The sequence below is a fragment of the Balaenoptera acutorostrata genome, chromosome 6, assembly GCF_949987535.1.
Source record: "Balaenoptera acutorostrata chromosome 6, mBalAcu1.1, whole genome shotgun sequence".
Taxonomy (NCBI): domain Eukaryota; kingdom Metazoa; phylum Chordata; class Mammalia; order Artiodactyla; family Balaenopteridae; genus Balaenoptera; species Balaenoptera acutorostrata.
Window position 1 is genome coordinate 65,350,069 of NC_080069.1, and position 21,158 is coordinate 65,371,226.

Below are 21,158 nucleotides of genomic sequence, written 5' to 3' on the forward strand. Positions count from 1 at the left end.
AGAGATGTTAAAATTTGAAAAACAACATATGGTAAACACATGTAGCAGTAAATGTTACTATTGGCAGATAGATGCAGGAGTGTTTAGGAGGGAGGGAAATAAGCACAAGCACACAGGGCTGGTGGGAGGAGAGACTGGTCCAGTCTTTCTGGAGGTCATTTGGTTATACCAATCTAAAGCTGTAAAACCATTCCTATCTTTCCTCTTAAGAAATAGTGAGACACGTGCAAACGTTTAGGAGCAAATTCTACGTGTTAGGCTCTGTTCTAAGAACTTGGGATCTATCAAAAAAGGGAGCAAAGATCCCTGCCCTTGTGGAACTCACACTGTAACAGAACAGAACATGATTGTGATAGACTGCACTGTGATAAAAACAGATTATAGAACAGTGTTTGATGCATGATTCTAATTTGTAATTAAAAAAAAAAAAAGAAACATTATATGTACCCTAGAGTAAGTGATTGGTATGATGCACTTAGCCAACTGGGTTTTACTTCCATTTGGGTTTTATTTTATAAATTTTAATCAGATTTGATTATTAAAAATGTAAGTAGCTTACATGGCCATGTTTCTTTTTTACTAACCAATCTATTTGTGTCCTTCTGTTTTTATTCTGCTTGTGTAAACTTATTCTTAAAACAGAGTCTTTATTAGATTGAGAACCTTAAGAGGGCAAGACTAGATAAGTGTGCTTCTGTTAGTAAGTATTGACTCAGTGGTTCTCAAAGTAGGGTGCTCTATCAGCAGCAGCAGCATCCCCTAGGATCTTATGAGAAATTCAAAATTTGGGACTCCAGTCGCCACCTACTGAATCAGAAACTATGGAGGCAGGGTCCAGATATCTGTGTACAACCAAGCCCTTCAGCCATTCTGATATACTCTGAAGTTTGAGAAGCACTGCAGTAACTGGGCAAGTATAATACATCTGCTGTGCTAGTGAAATAAGAGATTATAGGAATCATATTAAAGAAAAATATCTTTTTTTCCCGCTATTTTTGATAGGCAGTTGTCAGGATAGCCTACACATGGATTCAGGGCTAAATCCTTGCATGGTATCTGGCTAAATCTCTTTTATTTAATAATGCCCAGCCTACATAGTAGAAAGGGTAGAGAAGTATGCAAATATTCATGAGTTTTTCTATTTGAGAAATAAAGAAACCTAGTATTTAAGTAGTTGAAAGAAAGATATTTTACCTCATAGAATCATGGGAAATAAACTTATGTCTTGACACTAACTGAATTATCTTTAATACAGTATAAATAAGTTTCATATTGAGCAGTTGACTACTAGAAGAAATAAGAATGTTCAATAAAAATATTTTCAATATTAAAAATAATATACTTTGGTACATAAAACTCAATTCATAAAAATTACAACTTTATTATGTATTTATAACCACATAATAATTGCCATTATGCCAATTATATTTTTGTTGTATTAACAAATATTCATTAATATGTTATAAATGTCTCAGCTTAGTAGCTAAGCTGAGGAATTCCCCTGTGATTGGAGGAGAAAAATGAGATATGAGAGACTAATAAACAAATGGACAATGACCAGACCATATTTGACACTAGAACTCTGACCAACAAGCCTAGGAATCCAAACCACAACCTCTGCATCAATTTGCTCAAAGTGGTTAGGAAAGTCCAGGACTTTCAGGATATTTTCAAATGAGTGACTACCAATTTTCTTAATGTTTGTCTCCTCCTTCCAACTCAAAACCAACCAGAGAAAGCCAAAACTGCTCCCCAATCAGTCACATAGGGTGCCCTGCTTCTGGTTAACCCACCTTCAGCTTTTCCATGCTAATAACCTCCTAACAGAGCATACCTGAATCCTTCCCTTTTGTTCACTACAAAGCTCCTTGACATTGATTTTGACAACTCTTTTTCAAACATAACACCAAAAGCACAAGCAACAAAGGCAAAAATAAATAAATTGTACTACATCAAACTAAAAAGTTTCTGCACAGAAAAGAAACAATCAACAAAATGAAAAGGTAACCTACGGAATGGGAGAAAATATTTGCAAACCATATAGCTGAGAAGGGTTTAATATTACTTTATATATATATATATATATATATATATATATATATATATATATATATATATATATATAAATAAAGAATTTATACAACGCAATAACAAAAAAAGAAACAATCTGGTTAAAAAATGGACATTTTTTTCCAAGAAAGACATACAAATGGACAATAGACACATGAAAAGATGCTCAACATCACTAATCATCAGGAAAATGCAAATCAAAACTGCAATGAGATATCTCCTCATACCTGTTAGAATAGCTACACTCAAAAAGACAAGAGATTACAAGTGTTGGTGAAGATGTTGAGAAGAGGGAACCCTTTTGTGCTATTGATGAGAATGTAAATTGGTACAACTGCTTTGGAAAATAGTATGGAGGATCCTCAAAAAAATTAAAATTACGATCCAGCAATTCCACTTTTGGGTTTATATATTAAAAAAAAATGAAAACAGGATCTTGAAGAGATATCTGAACTTCCATTTTCATTGTGGCATTATTCACAATAACCAAGATATGAAAACAACCTGAATGTCCATCAATGGAAGAATGGATAAAGATTTATTTATATCTGTATAATGGAATATTATTCAGTCATGAGAAGGAAGGAAATCCTGCCATTTGTGACAACACGGATGGGCCTTGAGGACATTATTCGAAGTAAAATAAATCAGAGAAAGACAAATACTGTACAATTTCACTTACATGTAGAGTCTAAAAAGCTGAACTCATAGAAATAAAGGGTAGACTGGCCATTAGCAGGGGCTTGCAGTGTAGGGGAAATAGTGACAGGTCAGTCAGTGAATACAGACTTCCAGTTCGAAAGTGAATAAGTTATGGGGATCTAGTGCACGGCATTGTAATTATAGTTAACAATACTGTATTATACACTTGAAAATTGCTAAGAGAGTAGATCTTAAATGATCTTACCACAAAAAGGAATGGCAATTTTGTGATATGATGGAGGTGTTAACTAAGGCTATAGTCGTACCCTTACTGTGGCACAAAAGTCTTTCAATTCAACACATTTTACACCTTAAAGTTACATAATATTACATGTCAATTGTATCTCAATGAAGTTGAAAAAAATGACAAGTTAGAAGTGTCAGTAACAGCGAGAATACAGAGAGTAGAGTGGGTTTTGGCAACAGCAACAAGGAGAGTGGGTTTTAATTTTGTTCTGGATATTTTGACTTCAGGGTAATTGTGCAGTAGGTAAGTAGAAACATCTAGCACGGAGTTGGGAAATAGCACTTGAACTGGGGAGTACAGGCAGATCTAGAAATACTTATTTGGAAATACTCCCCATAGAGATGATGGTAACTTAAGCCATATGTATGAGGGTAATTTCGGATATGGAAGATGTAGAAATAGGAGAGGATCACAAAATATAGTCATACACTGATTCACGTATTCATTCAAAAATCCCCGAGCACGGCTATGCCCCTTGGCCTTGTGCTTGGTGCTGAGGGTAGACATGCTGCAAATCTGCCTATATTTAAAGATACTGGGAAGGAAAAAAAGCAAAGCAAAACCCACAAGCTGTAATCATCAGAATATTAAAAAAGAAAAACAAAACTAAAACAAAAAATAAGAAGGCAGTGACAGAATCCCTGGCATAAGAGAATTTCAAGAAGGAAGTAGTCAACAAGTACACCTGCTGTGAATTATTTGAGGGTGATGATGACATTAAAAAGAATGTGATTTGATGTTTTGGCACTATTGGAGATGCTCAATAAAGAGTGCCATTATAGTTATTAGGGTAAACAACATATTGTTAGGTATAAAAAGTAAGTGTAGACTGCCCACCCAAAAGAAAAATAAAAGATAGAAGCTTGAAGAGGTAGGCGGATCAAGGGCAAAGTTCTCCAGGAAAGGTAAAGCTTGAAATTATAGGCTGAAAGGAATGATCAAATGGAGAATGGGAAATTGATTGTCATTAGAAAAAGCATAAAAGATGTGTTTAGGACAGGCAAGAGAAGATGAAAACAAGAATACAAGAAGGAGAGAGAGTACTTTCTTGGAAATAAGGTAATATATTAGGAATAGATGAAGATACACATACATTATTTAAATGGAGATAGGAAAATTGAAGTTGTTAACATGAATAACTTTAATCCACGTAAAAATGTATGAGCAAATTATGTCATAGCAGGAGAGAGAAGTAGATACAGAAAAAGGGAGGGGATTGGAAATATTTCACTTTCATGGCTATTAGGAATGTAATGGGTAGGTAACTGTTAAGAAATGATAATGATGATGAAACATGAGCAATGCATAGGGCTAGTTGTGTGGTAGAATAGCAAAATAGGAAGCAAACATTTAGGTATAGCAGCTTTCTTTTTCAAAGCTTAGAAGAGAGGATTTTATGGGACATCATCTAATTGAGGTGGGGAGGATTAGAGTGGGAGATTAAAGAGGAGACAGAGGTTGTGGGGTACATGATCTATGACTACCCCATCTTAGAGGTAAAGAACCTATGGCTTAAAAACCTTGCTGATATTGTTAAAATGAAGAATCTGGTCCATAATTCCAGGACAGGGCCTGAGATGCTGCATTTCTAACAAGTCCAGAACTATCATTGAGAATCTATAGTTTATTAAGAATCCCAAATGATTTGTATGTGCGTTTAAGAGGTATGTGCTTTTAAGTTTGAGAGGTACTGATATATACCTTACTTTTACCTCTGTGTTGGTAATTGCCAAGAAAATGGTAAAAGGAAAAGAATAAGGAATACTGGGTATTTTCCAGGGGGTTATTCAAGTAGCCAATATGTAGAGTAAGCTAGAAAGGGACTATGAGGTCCAAATACAGCTCTATACTTTGAGAATAGGGAGGGAAAACGATGTAACAGTCATGATGGCAGCTGCAGAACTGAAGCTCCAAAGCTTATCTGACCTCTTGCAACAGTTGAAGTGAGATGAAAATAAATGTTGCTATAGCTACCAAATAATTTCCATAAAGGTTAAACCAATCCTGTGAACGTTCACAGGTTCTTACAGATTTCCCAGCATAACCAACTCCACTAATGAAAAGATCATGATATTATGCTGGAAATTATCGTTTACAATTTTAATTTCTTCCCAAATGTGTAGGTATCTATAACACAACAACTTTTATGATGAGCATTATTATTTTTGAAGCTTTATTAATTAATGTGGCTGAATGTCAACTTAGGAAAATTATGACATGATAATACCAGCCACGAAAAAAGGGTTTGGAGAATCTCCCTATAATATACTCATTTATAGTTGGAAGTTATTGTTGCCAATCATATGAGCACAACAGACATTTTTAATAAAATGTTAATGTTTTGAATAATTTGGAGTGGCATGTTTAAGGGTAGTGATATCTAAGAGTCAAAATGTTAAACGTAAGGATCTATACATTTTAGTTTAAAACACGTAAATCCCCACTCCAAAAATGGATTGCTTAATGTTGTTTCTATATCTATTTGACACCAGAAATATTTGTAATCATTACTTTTGTTTTATACCTTTTTAACAAGGATAAAACTTTATTTAGAGGTTTTAACATTTTGGGTTTTTGTAAGCACAATTTCAAACCAGATATCCGTTCAGTTATAAAGATATCAAAGGCACCACTACCAACAGGCTAAAAGACAAATTCCAGCCTATAATGTATTTTGGCAACTTTTTTTTTCCTAGTCATGCCTTTTGTTATATAGCAGTTTTCAGATAACTTCCAATTATATAATGAAATCCTCACAAAAGCCCTGGGAGATTAATGGTTTGTGGTGTCAGTTAATTCATGAATAACATCTTTCCTCAGTAGATTTTAAACCATGGAAGAAAGATCGCCATCTCTTGTCATTTCCATTTTCTCTAATATATACAAACATGTTAATGCACAGTAGGAAACTAATAGATTCAGACAAATTTGAGTCTCCAAAGAATATGCTGTACAATTAGTTTTCTGTCACAGTAAAATGTATCCAAATTCTTTACGATCATATTAAACTAATAAGGTGATATAAGGCACAAGTTTTTTATAATAGCTTTTTTGAGATATAATTCTCATACTATAAAATTCTTTTTTTGTATAACCTTTTAAAGTGTACAATTCAGTGGATTTAGTGTGTTCAGCATTGTGTAATCAGCACCACTCTCTAAATTTTATAATGTTTTCATGAGCCGAAAAGAAATCCTGTACCTACTGGCAGCCATTCACATTCTGCTCACCCTTCAGTCCCTGAAAACCACTAATCTGCTTTCTGTGTCTATAGCATTTCTCATTCGCATTTAAATGGTCATCCATCCAAGCCTGAGATGACATACCCTGTCCAGGATCCAGTCTCCTCCCATCTTATTCCTCTACTTGTAACAGAGTAGAGTTTAAGGGAGCAGAAAGAGGAGGGTAGCCTCTCATGATTAACAGCAACAATAACAAAAAACAAACAAACAAACAAACAAACAAAACTGCCCTTGGAGCTCCAAGCATTAATGCTGCATTCTAGCTAGAGAATTAACGAGAAAAGGGGACAAAGATGGGCGTACTCTCTACATTCAGTGGCACTTCCTAGAAGTTGCTCACTCTACTTCCACATACATGCTTTTGCCAGAGCTTAGTCTTATGGCACCAAGACTAAGAATCTTTTTCCAAGTAGACATGAACCTAGCTAAAAATCAGCAGTTCTTTTGCTAAAAACAGGGAAAGATGGATATTGGGGGATAACTGGAACTTTCTGTCATAGTGTTAAACCCATTTGAACTTATTAAAATATATTAAGCTAGGGTTTGGAACACCTGAAGAACAATCCTTATGAAAGATTTTAGAGTGTTAGGGCAGCATTTGTAGTGGCTTTTGATAGTGGCAATCAAATATAAAATCATTAAATATCATATTTGTAACCAGGATATAAAAGTTATGAGATCGGACCATGTTTGTCTTGTTCATCACTTTAACCTCACATTCTAGAATACTAGTGACTGACACACCGTTGCTCAAAAAATATTTATTGAATAGATAAATGAATTACTGAACTAACATTATATAGTTATATGTGTTGTTTATAGTTATAGTTGAGCAACAGATTTACAAATATACAAATTACCTAATTATGGGATGAGTTGATAGTTCCGAAACTTATCACTTCCTGTCCCTCCAGCTTTCCCAGGATTTAAGATCTGCTTTGAAAGAAATGATTTAGGTATTAAATAAGACATTGAGAAAGTCTAGATGTTACTGAGCTAAGGTAAAAATCTAACACCTAAATACAGGGTAGTTTTCTTCCTAAGGGCCTGTCAGCAATTATTTCTTTATTGAAGCATTGAATTATTTCTTTATTTAGGTGTTTATTAGTTATTTATTGAGAATTTACAATATGCCAGGTATCATTGAAACCGTCTACTTTTTTTTTCCCCATACATGTAGTCTGCAATTGTAATAAGAATTGTGTTTCTGAGATGATAAGCTTGACAGTCTTGAAGAAGCAAGAGTTCAAAGTCTGTTGTTGTTGTTTTTTTAATAAACATATTATTTGCAATTTTTTATATGTATAGAAGGCTATCTGGTTTTCTGAGAAAGCATTTCTGATAACTTATACCAAAATTATGTATATATTACATAAAACTTGCATATTTTGTAAAATCTCATGTATTCTAAAATTTATTGGCAGAAAATTTTAGAAATTGGCATGTCTGTTAAATAATGCATAGTTTCAGTTTAGCATTTAATGAGCTAGGCACTATGGAGCTGTCTCTATCTAAAATTAATCATAATATGTTGGAGTTGTAAGACTGGAAGGATTTAATTTGTTTACTATTCTTGTACATTCATTTAAAAAAATTGAGAGTGTAGTCATATCTCTGCTTTATGAAGTTGAATTTTTATTTCATTCTAAATAGAATAAAATGGAAACCCTTAATTTCTTTCACACCTCCACTTCATTAAAAGAATCAGAATTCCTGTGCTGCATGTAATGAATAGAGTAAGAGAGTTTGTGTTTGAAATTCAGCGGTACCATTTCTACCTCTATGCTCTTGGGCACATTTATTAACCTCTCTAATCAATTGTCTTGTCTATATAAGAACAGTAATCATAATAACCTGGTAGGATTGTTCTAAGGATTAAATGAGTTGAACCTAAGGCACTTAACATACTTCCTGACGCATAGTAGATATTCAATCAACGTTAACTACTATTAATATTTTAAAGGATCAACTAAGGGGATAGTAGACATATAATAAATGTGTTATTACATGACCCCTGAATCTAATATATAGATATATATATATTCATCAAAATACCACTTACAAGAAATATTGCACAATAATAAAATAGAATGTGGAAACTGGCTTGTATAATGGTTCACAGAACAGTTTGATACCAGGGTCTCTGGGTTAAAACCAAAAACAGCAACAACAAAAAACAACTTGTGTAATAGTACATTTACACAATAACTTTCTCACAGCTCAAGTTTTGTTCATGGATAAAGTTTAGATATAGTTGTGGGAATTAAATTAGTTGATACATACAAAATACTTAAACCAGTGCTTTACATATTGCTTATTTTTAGTAAATGTTATTTATGGCATATGGCTTAATTGAGATTCTGAACTTAATTAAGCTTGAGTTGAATTTTGACTTCACAATGTATTAGTGATAAGACATTTTGGAGTATATTCCAGCAACTGTTAGCTTCCTTTTTTTTAACTGAAAATGTGGAAAATAATCTCATTTTTTGTGAGTATTAATGAAGATACAAGAGACTTTTGTGAATGCCAATTGAAGATATATGAGATAAAGTATAGAAATCCTAGTATTGTACTATTTGTCCATTGCTAACTAAATATTATTTTTCTAAACCCACCAAACTGTCTTTAAAATAATTTGTAATTATTTAAAATTATTTATAATTATTTAAAATAACTTCACAAGTTTTAGGTTTCCAAATCATTTAAAGATTCAACCTTTTGTCACTCCCTTTAAAAATTGAACTTTTCAGCAAAATTGAGCCAAGAAGAAATAAAGTACTCCAAGCTGTTTTAACATCAGAGAAATCACATCTGAAATGCCAATTCCATGAATTTTTCAAACAGCCACATATCCAATAAATCCATTAATTAATAGCTGTAATCTATAGAAATATTAATTCAAGTACAACTTTTTAAGATTTCTGCAGTAATTTGACAGTTATATAGACATTACTATGAAGCATTCCTCCTTGAATATCATAGGTTTAGGATATTAGACTTCCAGAATTACCAATCTCTCTCTTTTTTTTTTTTTTCTGAAGTTTGCTTACTTGGCTCAGCATTAAGTTCTTTCTGAGTGGTTATTCCTCCAAAGATAAGTAGCACAAATGAAAGAAGTATACCTGATCAAATTCATTTAGCTAGAATCTTATTACCTGAAATAAAATTACCTGAAATGCATCAAGGACAACACTAACCCAGTGCCAATGTCGTTGACAGTTTAGTAACTGATCCTTCACCACAAATCTCTCCCCTAAAAATATTTATCTCATTCATATCATGTTAAAATGACCTCTTTCCTCTTTAAGTATATCCCAGTACTCAGTATTCTTGCTTGAAATCAGGCCATGTAAATCATCAAAAAAGGTAGATTAAAGTTGGGGTGGGCCATATTTCTGCTTTGGCTTTCTTATATGCCTAAAATCACCTCTCTGGCTTGGCCTTGGGTTTGAAAAACAACTAGCCAAATGCATTTAATGTCATTTCTAGAATCCCTGAATTTAAACATAAGCAGTGACTTCAAGTCTGAGTGTCCAACATATCTAATCAGTATAACAATGTCAGTAATACAAACAAGGATGTCCTTTGGATTTACTGTTACTGAGTATTCACATTCAGATACAGATAAACATTCTATGTGTAACTGGAGAACATAAATAACCTTATGTGCTTTTTGTGTTGAAATTCTATTATTCAGTTGAAAGTGTCAATTTATATTGCAAATATGCAACACAGTGCCTGCAGGAGTAATCTAGCATCTGATAGTGCTAAAAGAAATCATTGTTTCTGTATTATAATGTCAAATCTTAAAGCTCGACTTTAAATCTTTAATAATAAAATGGTAATAACAATTAAAATTTTCAATTAGTGTATCCAAGGAGTTCATTCCACTATGGCAATACTTAGCTTCAACCGAATATTGATTCTAACACTTAATTTAACGTTTGCCCCAAATTTAAATTGATGCACCTCTTGATAAAAGAGGGGAGCATTGGCGGCAAGTCACTATAATTCCTTGATTGACTTTCTGAAGTATAAGCATTCAGATCACACTAGATTCTTGGGAAAGACTTCCCTTTCAACCAACATCAGTAGGAAGTAGATCTGAAGAGATCTTCTCCTTCCTTGCTCCCATAGGGAAAATGAAAGCAGAAAGCAGTAGAATAGTGAGCCTGGGACATTGACAAGGTTAGTCCATGTGCATTTGGATTAGTAAAAGGGATGGGCAGCAGAGACATCTATGGAGGGCTAGTAAACAGTGTAACCACTTGGGGACAAGGAGACCTGGGGCCATGGCCAGTAACTGGAGTGAAACACAATGGATTGAGAATCAGATACTCAGAGTACAGTCAAGTCTCTGCCACCTCTTGGTTCAGTGACTTTGACCAAGAAAGTCTGAGCACTCATTATGGGAGATTTAAGTCCACAAATGTATTTCAATTTGCAGAATAAGAACAATACCTTTTAATGTGAATATTTATACTTCAATGATAGTAATAGTTTGTTTTCCGCTAACATATGATTAGAAGAATGTTAGAAACATTTTATTTCACTCTTCAAGTGGTTCCTATTACTGTCAAAATCATTTCCACATATGGTTATGCCTCCTAAGAATTAAATAGCATTCCTTTGTCAGATAAACTATGTTATATAATGTTTCCTTCATTTGTAGTAGAAAAGATTTAATGAATAGAAATCTGAGAAAAACATATCCTCCAAAGCAACACCACTCATAAGGAATTTACATAATGGATGTCAATTTTCTATCTTCTATGAACTTGTAATACATTACACAGTAGAGCACCTGCATATATACCAGTCATTCATGAGTTTTCTAAAGGATTCATAAATGCTACTAATTTCTTCATTGAGGGTAGAAATGAAATCTTCAGTTTCCTTATTTTGTTCATATAGAACAGTATCTACCTCGAAGGAAGCAAATTCAAGGGCATAATAAATGTGTGTTGATCAGCAAGTTACCACAGCATCAAAATGATAAAACTCTTGCAAAGCACGTTAACTACTAAATATGATCACATGTGATGGTAATCAAATGTCTTGATTTAATGACAGTAATAGTAACCAGTTTCATAAAGTGCTATTGGAATACTACAATGAACTATGGAATACTACATGACCTTTAAAATAATGATAGAGAATATTTATAGTCATAGAGAGATATATATTACCCACTGATTAAAACAAAGAGATCAGTTGGATTATGGTATGTTAATCACATTTGTACACAATAGCATATGTGTGTGTGTGTGTCTGTGTGTATTTGACACTGTTAACTGAGTATAACTGAGAAGGCTTTCTAAAATAATATATACAAAATACATTTTGCTTGCAAATGTTTCCCTCACCCATAGTCCCACAAGAAGCAAAAGAGACAAATTTTCTCATCCCTGCATTGTTTGTCATCCCTGCATTAAAGAGCTGAAATTAGAGTAATTAATCTCAAATCACAATAGTTTGATGTGAGCTGAGTAACAGTAATGCTATTTCAGACAAATGTAGTCAAAATTGTCAAATTATATGTACACTAATTATACATAAAATAAAATTTTTCATGATATTGAATCGCTATTTAACATTTTATGATCTTGAATTAAAATGCAATACCTATACTAATACAAAATGTTTTTGGTTGTACTTTTTTAGGTCTCAGGGTGGTGAACTTCTTTGAATTCCTAACCTGTGAGCCTATGGTAAGATCATAAGTAATATACTAAATTTTATAGTTTTTCTCTATTACCCTTGCTTGATTAATAACAGTAAAGGGAATTTGCATAGGTAGCTTGATATTTTACCTCACTTTTATGGAAATTCTGAAGAAACTATGTGATATTTTCTATCTAATGTTTATGTTCTTGAGTAGATTATAGTAATATAGTCATTTGATATAGCCTTTGACAGGTTTCTAAGTGAATTTGAAGCATCGTTCAGGGAGGTAAAGATTTATACCATGGACAAAATTTCTTTGGATATGAATGACAATTTTATATATTAAAAATATTTATAGTGAGGTCTATTTGATGTCAATGAATAAGGCAATGAGTTATTAAAAGTAAAACTTATAAAATTATCACCTGTCAGGATTTATCAAAATTGGGTTCTTCTATTAAAACTTGATGTTGAAGCTTTAGAGAGTTGAAAGTAAAATATGTAAGTATGGAAATAGAGATGATAAGAAATCACCAGTAACTTCTAAGGTGATTTGGGGAGGTGTTATTTATTTGTTAATTTCTGTGGTTAATGCATTCAATAACGTGTTAAAAATGTGAATATGGGCTACATTTATAATTGATTACTACAGAATATAAGTAAACATAAGTTTGTGTTGTGAAACTGATTGGGTTATTTTAGTAAAAGGATTTTCAGTGTTTATCTGTTCCTTAATAGTAAACATGATAAAGATTTAGCTTGTAATTGACATATAAAGTACAGATAATATGGGCATTTGTATCATACATTTCATATCTGGGGGAGAATGATATCTTTGGAAACACAGAGGCAATTGACTCAGTCTCCTCTTTATCTGGTAATTCAGCATTATTGAAATGTATCTTGAAGAAGTTGTTTTAAGTGACAGTAGGCAACCACCTTTGGGCACTCTAATGTGTTCCCTTTGGTGATATTTTTTAGAAACAACGTATGATTATGAAAAACAAGTGTCACATAGAATCAAGGGAAAATCCCTCTGCCCTTCCAGAAGGGTTCTGCTGATAATGGAAGACATTTTATAAAATGTTATTTGGATATGCATAGGACAATAATTTTATCCTTGAGAAGTTATTTTTTAATTTGTAACTTATATTTTACAAATATATCTAAATGAACTTACAAATCATTTCATTTTATAAAATGGTACAAAATATTTTTAAAATTTATGTCATCTCTAGTCTTTTTAATATTCTTATATAAACATAACATACACAGAGAAAATTGCTCATAGCTTAAGTGCAGTCTCAGTGAATTGTCACAAAATGAACACACCCATATAACCAGCACTCACATAAATTAAAAAAAAAGATAAAAATTAGAGTACATTGTAGCCCCCACCTTAATTGCTATTTTCTAGTAACTATACCCACAGAACATAAGCACTATCTTGAATTCTAGGAAGATAGATTACTTTGCCTACTTAATCACGTTTTACAAATGAAAACATATGGTAGGTACTGCTTTGCTTCTTTTGCTCAAAGTTACATTTGTAAGATTATATGCAGTGGTAAATCACTCCTTCTCATTGCTGTGTAGTAGGCAACTGTGTGAATATACCAAATTATGGTCCTTTCTCCCATTTATAATCATGTGGATAGCTTTTCGAGTTTGGCTCTTATGGGTAACGGTCATATGGATATCTGGAACATGTCTTTTAGGGAATATGTGTATATATTTTGTTGGGCATATAGGCTATGCATATATTCTGCTTTAGGAGAGAGTGACATTTTACCAAAGTGGTTATTTCACGTTTCAACAGCAGGATGTGAGAGTTCAGTTGCTCTAGATACTCAGTAACACTGGGATTTTGCATCCTTCTCTTTTAGCCATTTTGTTGTGTATATAGGGATATTTTAATTTGAATGTCCTGAAGATTAGTGGTACTAAAAACTTATTTTTTTAGACTATTTGTCATATTATCTATTATCTATCCTTTTAAAATTATATTATTTATCCTTTTTTTAATCATATACATATGGGTATTGAATCCTTTGCTGGATATATACACTGATATGCTAGGGTGCCTTAACCTGATTCATAAGAGCGTACTGTTGAAGTATCAAGAATTTTGAGAGCTGCTTAGTAGTTTTAAAAGCACCATGGTAGAAGTATTTACACGACATATATTGTCAAACACTAAAAAAATAGGACTTTTCCTCTGGAGTACTAGGTGTTAAACATTTACTAGCACACCACTGGATATTTATATTGTATATGAAACCATTTGGTGGAATTTTACATTTCCTGTTGATGTTTCTTGATGAATAGAAGTTCTTCATTTTAATTTATTCTAGTTTATTCTAGTTTCTTAGGTTTATTTCTTGTGTCATTACTTTTTGTATGATTCTGTGTCCTATTTAAGAAATAATTGCCTTAGCCATGGTTGTTAAGATATTTTCCTTTGGTTTCAATAAAAGCTTTATTGTTTGAAGCTTCACATTTAATCTCCAAGTATTAAAGATATTGTTCTATAATATTATCTTCTGTGCTTAAGATAGTTAGCCGGATAGCTTTTCATTAAGATAGTAAATGCTCTGTGTGTATGTTAAATTTTTTGTTGCAAAATTTATATATAAATATGAAGACACTGATATTTATGATTATTTAATAATTTAATGTAGCTATTTATAAGCAATTTGTAGTATTTCATAAAGTTAATATATGTATTTATGCATTGTCCACTATAAGTTTCACATGCCACAATCAGGTGGCCATAATTTTGAAATAAATATCCAAAAGCATAACAAAATTAATATTTGATTTTAACCTTACATGTATTATGATAATTTATTTCCATTATATATTATGGAGTGAACCAAAAGTCTGCAAAATAAATATTCTACACAATCATTAAAAAACTCAGAATAAAATGGATATCTAGTGGGAAGCAGCCACATAGCACAGGGAGATCAGCTTAGTGCTTTGTGACCACCTAGAGGGGTGGGATAGGGAGGATGGGAGGGAGACACAAGAGGGAGGAGATATGGGGATATATGTATATGTATAGCTGATTCACTTTGTTATAAAGCAGAAATTAACACACCATTGTAAAGCAATTATACTCCAATAAAGATGTTAAAAAAAAAAAATTACCTTAAAAAAACCCCAAAAAACCTCAGAATATTGGCTAACCTTTTGGCATTCAAATAAAATTATTATTAAAATATATTTAGTTTCTTCCAAAATATTGTCTAATAAATTGAATAAACATGTAAACACCATGATAAATACAGCCTGAAGGCTTGACTACAGAGTATCATTGTAAGAATTTCATTAAGATTTTATTTGCCTTGTGATTAATATATAGAGAGATAGATATAGATACATGTAGATATAAGTATGAAATTTGTGACAGAACCCAGCAGTGTACCCAGCAGTGCACCACAGCAGTGCACCACGTACTAGTGTTTTGTGTCTGATAGGAATGATAGTATTAAAAACAGTATTATTTCTTCCTTAAAATTCTGAGTCAGTTATACAAATCTGTGTGTGTTTACCACAGATTATATTGTCCTATTATGCATCTTTTGTGGATTGAATATGTGTTTCCTCTCCAAGTTATCATCTTGATTTAAATACATTCAACTTTCTCCATAATAGTTGAGAGATGTAATGAAACATTATGGAATTAAATGATTATTTTCAAATGGAAAGTTCAATAGTTTCAATATGCACATGTCAAATTTAGACTGTTTCTTTTTAAATCTCTGGGTTCTTATTCCAAGCCAGTTCATTGACTTCAGAGTAACTCATAACTCAATGGAAGTGCAAAAGCAAGCCATATAAAATGATGTTTCTATTTTATTTTTTAAATTATTTTATTGAAGTATAGTTGATTTACAATGTTGTGTTACTTTCTGCTGTACAGCAAAATGATTCAGTTATACATATATACATTCTTTTACATATTCTTTTCTATTACGGTTTATCACAAGGTATTGAATATAGCTCCCTGTACTATACAGTACGACCTTGTTTATCCATCCATTTGCAGCAACATGGATGGACCTAGAGATTATCATACTAAGTGAACTAAGTCAGAAGGAGAAAGACAAATACCATATGATATTATTTATATGTGGAATCTAAAAAATGACACAAATAAACTTATCTAAAAAGAGAAACAGAATCACGGACATAGAGAACAGACTTATGGTTACCAAGAGGGAGTGAGGGAAGGATGGATTGGGATTTGGGGATTAGCAGATGCAAACTAAAATGATGTTTTTAACAATTAGTTATTATTTTTCAAATCTTTATAATAGTGAGAAATCTGAGAAAAATTGGGGGTTTATAGATTAATCATTGAAATTAAAGAAAGATGATACTGATTTATTTTCATATGTTTGGAGAGCCTGGGATTTGTATCAGAGCTGTTATTCTTTTTGACATTGTTGCCTGTCTGAGGTAACCAAAGATGATAAAATATAGAGTGTGTGCTAATTAAAAGCAAATTAGGTGATTTTCACTTTTACTACATTACTAATCACTGTGGGATAATTAAAGCAGGAAGGACAAAGGTGAATGAAACACTGAAGAATGTCTTGAAGATTGGTCCAAAGACTTTACATGGCAGTAATAGGTCTGATCCTGTACTAGCCGTTTTAAATAGCAGAATAATGAGTTTATCTATGAAATACAGCACAGGTTACACAAACCTTAATTCATGAAGGTGTCTGTCACTGAAGATAAATGATACTTAAAGGAAAAAATTCCATGAAGACGCAGACAACATACAGAAGTAATTGATGGCAGGTAAATATACCTTATTTCATTTTCACAGAGATTACAGAGTTTAGAGACAAATAAAATTCAAAGATACGCAGTTAACATACTGAGGGAAGAAAAACAGTAGAAACTGAAGAATTATCAACATGTAGAATATTTTATTACGCATAATTTGAGCCCAAAACTAACCCTTTAAAAAGGCCAAAAAGAAAAAAAAAAAAAAAGGTAAAATACATTCAGAAAAATCCAAATAACTAAAAGGTTTTTGTAATATAAATGAAGATAAATGAAGACTGAACTTTAGAATAAAATTATTGGACACACAAAATATTAGCTATATATTTTTAGTTCCTATTCAATGATGTATTTATTTCCTTGAACTGTTAAAGTACAATGTTATGTTTTTCTCCCCCTGAAAAGTAGAAATATTTTCTAGTTCCTGGCCTAATATCTGGCAATAGCATATGTTCTCTAAAATTTTGCTATCTAGAAAATCAATTCTATGTAAACTAGAGAAAAGTTTTTGTGTTTCTTTTGCTAAATAAAACATTTGTTTTCTGAAACACATCCTCGTTCCAAACTTTTCTTCCCTCCCTCCCTTCCTTTTTTCCTTCCTTTCTTTCTTTCTGCCAACATTTATGAAAAACTTACTCTGTACTAGGAAGATGTAACCAATGTTACAATGGTGCAACAGACAGGGCATATATATATTTATCGATTTCACAGTAGAAATCAGATTAAATAAAGTAGAAAAAGGATTAAATAAACAAAAAGTAAATCTCAATTTTGATAAATGTTATGAAGAAAAACATTCCCAAATATAAAACAGCTGGGACAGGAGTTGATATTTAATGCTTCAAAGGGAAAATAGAGTTCCCCATATGAAGGGATGAATAGGGGAAGGAGTATGAAGAGATTTCTAGCCTCTGAGGGAAAGGGGAAAGGGGAACTGGAATGTTCAAAGAGGGTAAAGAATGTTAGTGTGCCTGGACCATAGTAAGTGAAAAGGAAGGAGGCATGAGATAAGCTTTAGCCTTGTAAGCCATGATAAGTATACTGGATTTTATTATAAATGCCATTGGAAACCATTGAACATTTTTAAGCAAAAGTGTATAGTAATCTAAATCATATTTTAAGAAAAGTGCTTTGTGGAGAACGAATTTTTCGGAGGAGATGTTTGCAGAGTTCAGAGAGAGAGAGAAATGTGATGGCTTGGACCAGGATGGGATCACAGTGTATTTTGGAGGCAGAACCACAAGGATTTATTTAATTTGAAGTAGACGGTGAGAGAAAAAGAGGCAAGCATGAATCCTAGATTTGAACAATTGTTTGTGTAGCAAAACCATTCACAACTGAGTTGGTCTAGATGGAGTTGGGAGGCAGGTTCTAGTAATAGAATCAATAACTCCATTTGGGATCAAGAATATGTTGTCTTATCTCTTTCTACTTCAGGTATGATTTGCAATTGTTACTTCAGTTGAAAACCATATTAGGAGTAGGGAATGAGGATTCAATACTGTACATTCTAAGGATTCATTAAAGCCAATGATCTGGCAAAACATCTTATTATAGCTAATTGTCCTGGGCTGATGGTTATAGAAGTATGTGTGAATTGATGCTGTAAAGGCATATGGTAACTATTGGCACCCAAGCATTCTGTATGAGGCATATGGCAACTATTGGCACCCAAGCATTCCATTCTGTATGGAATGAGGCTGAGATTAAATACACATTTAATACAACAGACTTCAACAGTCTTTGGGATTATAAAATGAGTTCATAGTAAGATCTGGACAGTATATGGAAGGAAAGGATCAGCAATGGCTGAGTATTCTTTAAGGAAATAACTGGAAAGAATAGGAAGAGTTTATTCCAATGAGCAAAGAATTTCCAACTTTAACATGAACTCTCATGGGAGAACAGAAGCAGAAGTAGAAATAGGAGGATAAATTTACTGGAATAAGTAGAAATTGAAAGATCTCTATAAACTTCTGTCATCATCATCTTCTCTAGAAAATTGCTTCTCTCAAGTTGAAGGAATCTAAGAGAGGAGAAATGAAAACAGTATTTTTTCTCATTTTGTTAACTTTCAAATAGGTTTCTATATATTCATATCTGCCTTTTTGACAAGGGTGAAAACATTGGAAACTCAAACTTTCCTGTCATTCTTTGTCTCTGGAGGTGAGACAACTGATTGTCATGCCTTGTTTGCAGCATGAAATACCTTGTTTCACATATTTAATAGCTAACTATATCATAATGGATATCCATCCACAAAACCACAATCTGACCTGTATTCTGACACATTTTACCTGAAAATTTGACCTTAGGAATTTTTTGCATTTAGTTCAAACCATCCCACTCCTAAGTAAAGTAGATATTATATAATTATACAGCAGAGAGATCTGAATATTACCATTTAAGGGAAGAAGCACTCATGGGACAATCACCTCTGGCAGTTCTGAATTTTAGTCCAGCATATCCCAGCTATAATCTTGAGATCAACATATGATATTTAGCCATAACTAACAGGTACAGAAAAACTTGTCTTTTAATCAGTTGGCTTCTCATTCAAAGAGCTTCTTTTTACCCACGATAACCATACTTTATGCCAGCAACCGAAGAATTATGATATGGTAAAAGCAAGGAAATTAATACTTTAATGCTCTCAAAATTTTTATCTATCAATTATATATATTGAATTTTCAATCTCAGATTCAGATAAATGGGCTAAGTATGTTATTTAATATCTGTTGTTTTTGTTATAGTCACATATTCAATGAGTTTATTTCAATATATAATTATTACAGAAATGCAAATATATTTTCTATAAAAACACAAGAACATGCATTTATTTCAACTATTGCATCTTATTCCAACCTGGTAGATGACAAGGAGAGATAATGTCATTATGAATACCTTGTTATTTTGAAATAAATTTAAAAGTAAAAGATTTTTCAAACCAAATTGATGTCTCTATTATACGCTTAAGTCAAGTCATGATTATTTTAGCCCATAAGGAAATTATCAGAAATTATAATGGTATCACTAAAAACTTGGCATAGAAATTCTTCCGGTTTCCTAGCACTCTTGCCACATGTACTGGGATGGACAATAATCTGTATTGTTGTAAAAGGAAATGGAGCAATGTGGAGGGTGGAGAAAGGCTGAGGGGGTTGAGGAAAATTTATTACTCCAAAATACGTAGCAACTTTTAACAGATCCAACAGTTATTATTCTGATGATACTTCCATTGTGCTGGATATTTATAGGAGGTAATGGGGAGGGAGGGAGAGAGAGGGAGAGAGAGAGAGAGAGAGAGAGAGAGAGACAGAGAGACAGAGAAGACAGAGATTACAGATACTCTATTTTGAAGCAGTGTAATTGGGACCCACCTTCCCACTACCCTTGCCTCTACCTTAAAAACACCATTTGAAAATACCTGTGAATCAATGGACAAATTGTAAACTCTGAACATCTATAATTTGGGAGCAAGGGTGTTTTTATTTTCCAAGTGTGGATTTTTAAAATAAGATTTTTGCCCCAGCTATAAAATCTCTAAAGTGAACTCACTTAAGGTAGACTCTCTCCTGGAAAGTTGTGAGGTTTGTCTCTAACCTCAAGAGGTTCTAACGGGTCTCATAGTAAAATTGGTTTCCCATGTTCATAGGATCTGTCCATCCACTAGGATATAAATCTGTTATAGAGATGGGTTTACCATGGCATCATTATTGTACAGTGAGTCTGTTCGCAATAGCAGAGTAAACATGTTTATCACTATGAATATTGATTATTTTGTCACTGCAAAGAGGCACTTTTCAAAATTGGAAATAATTATAACATATACACATATTTATTTATTATATTTAAATACACTTTTATCTATTAAGCCAATCATTAAAGTAAGATATTTTTACTTCAGATTATTCATAAAATTTAATTTTATTCATGAACTTTCACAGTTCCCTAAAAGTATCATTAGTGAGTAAGTCAATTGTTCTTCTAACGTAAATTTCAAGCATGACAGATAAAATGTTATATAAAAGGCTTACCATGCAAAATTGTTTTGAATACTATTGCTAGAGCATTTGCCCATGCATGAAATAGAGAGATATAACTACAAAATTTTCAGGTCAAACCACAGTATCAGGAAAAGGTTGAATATAAATTAAGGATGAAATCCAATATATTTGGGAGGGACTTCATTTTCTTCTTGAGAAATCAAAGAAAGGCACACTTATTAAACTTGGTATGAAATTTCTCAAGTAAAACCTAAAAAACCTGACTCTATTAAGGACACATATAACAAAAGCACTGGCTCGTTCAGTGTTTCATTTTAAACTTTTGGAAGTGATTTTAGTTAAGAGTATATACACAAAGGATTAGAAGGCATTATGCCTATTCTAAAGGACACGTGGAGAAATAATTTCACCAGGGAT

At 32.6% G+C, this 21,158-nt stretch overlaps 1 long non-coding RNA gene across 1 annotated transcript in view; it reads left to right on the forward strand.

The window, feature by feature from the left end:
* Window positions 1-21,158, forward strand: part of LOC130708446 (uncharacterized) — a 1,343,207-nt gene that overhangs the window by 969,684 nt on the left and 352,365 nt on the right. The window contains exon 7 of the long non-coding RNA XR_009008660.1: window positions 11,929-11,975. This is a non-coding gene — a long non-coding RNA (uncharacterized LOC130708446). The remainder of the gene's footprint in view (window positions 1-11,928; window positions 11,976-21,158) is intronic.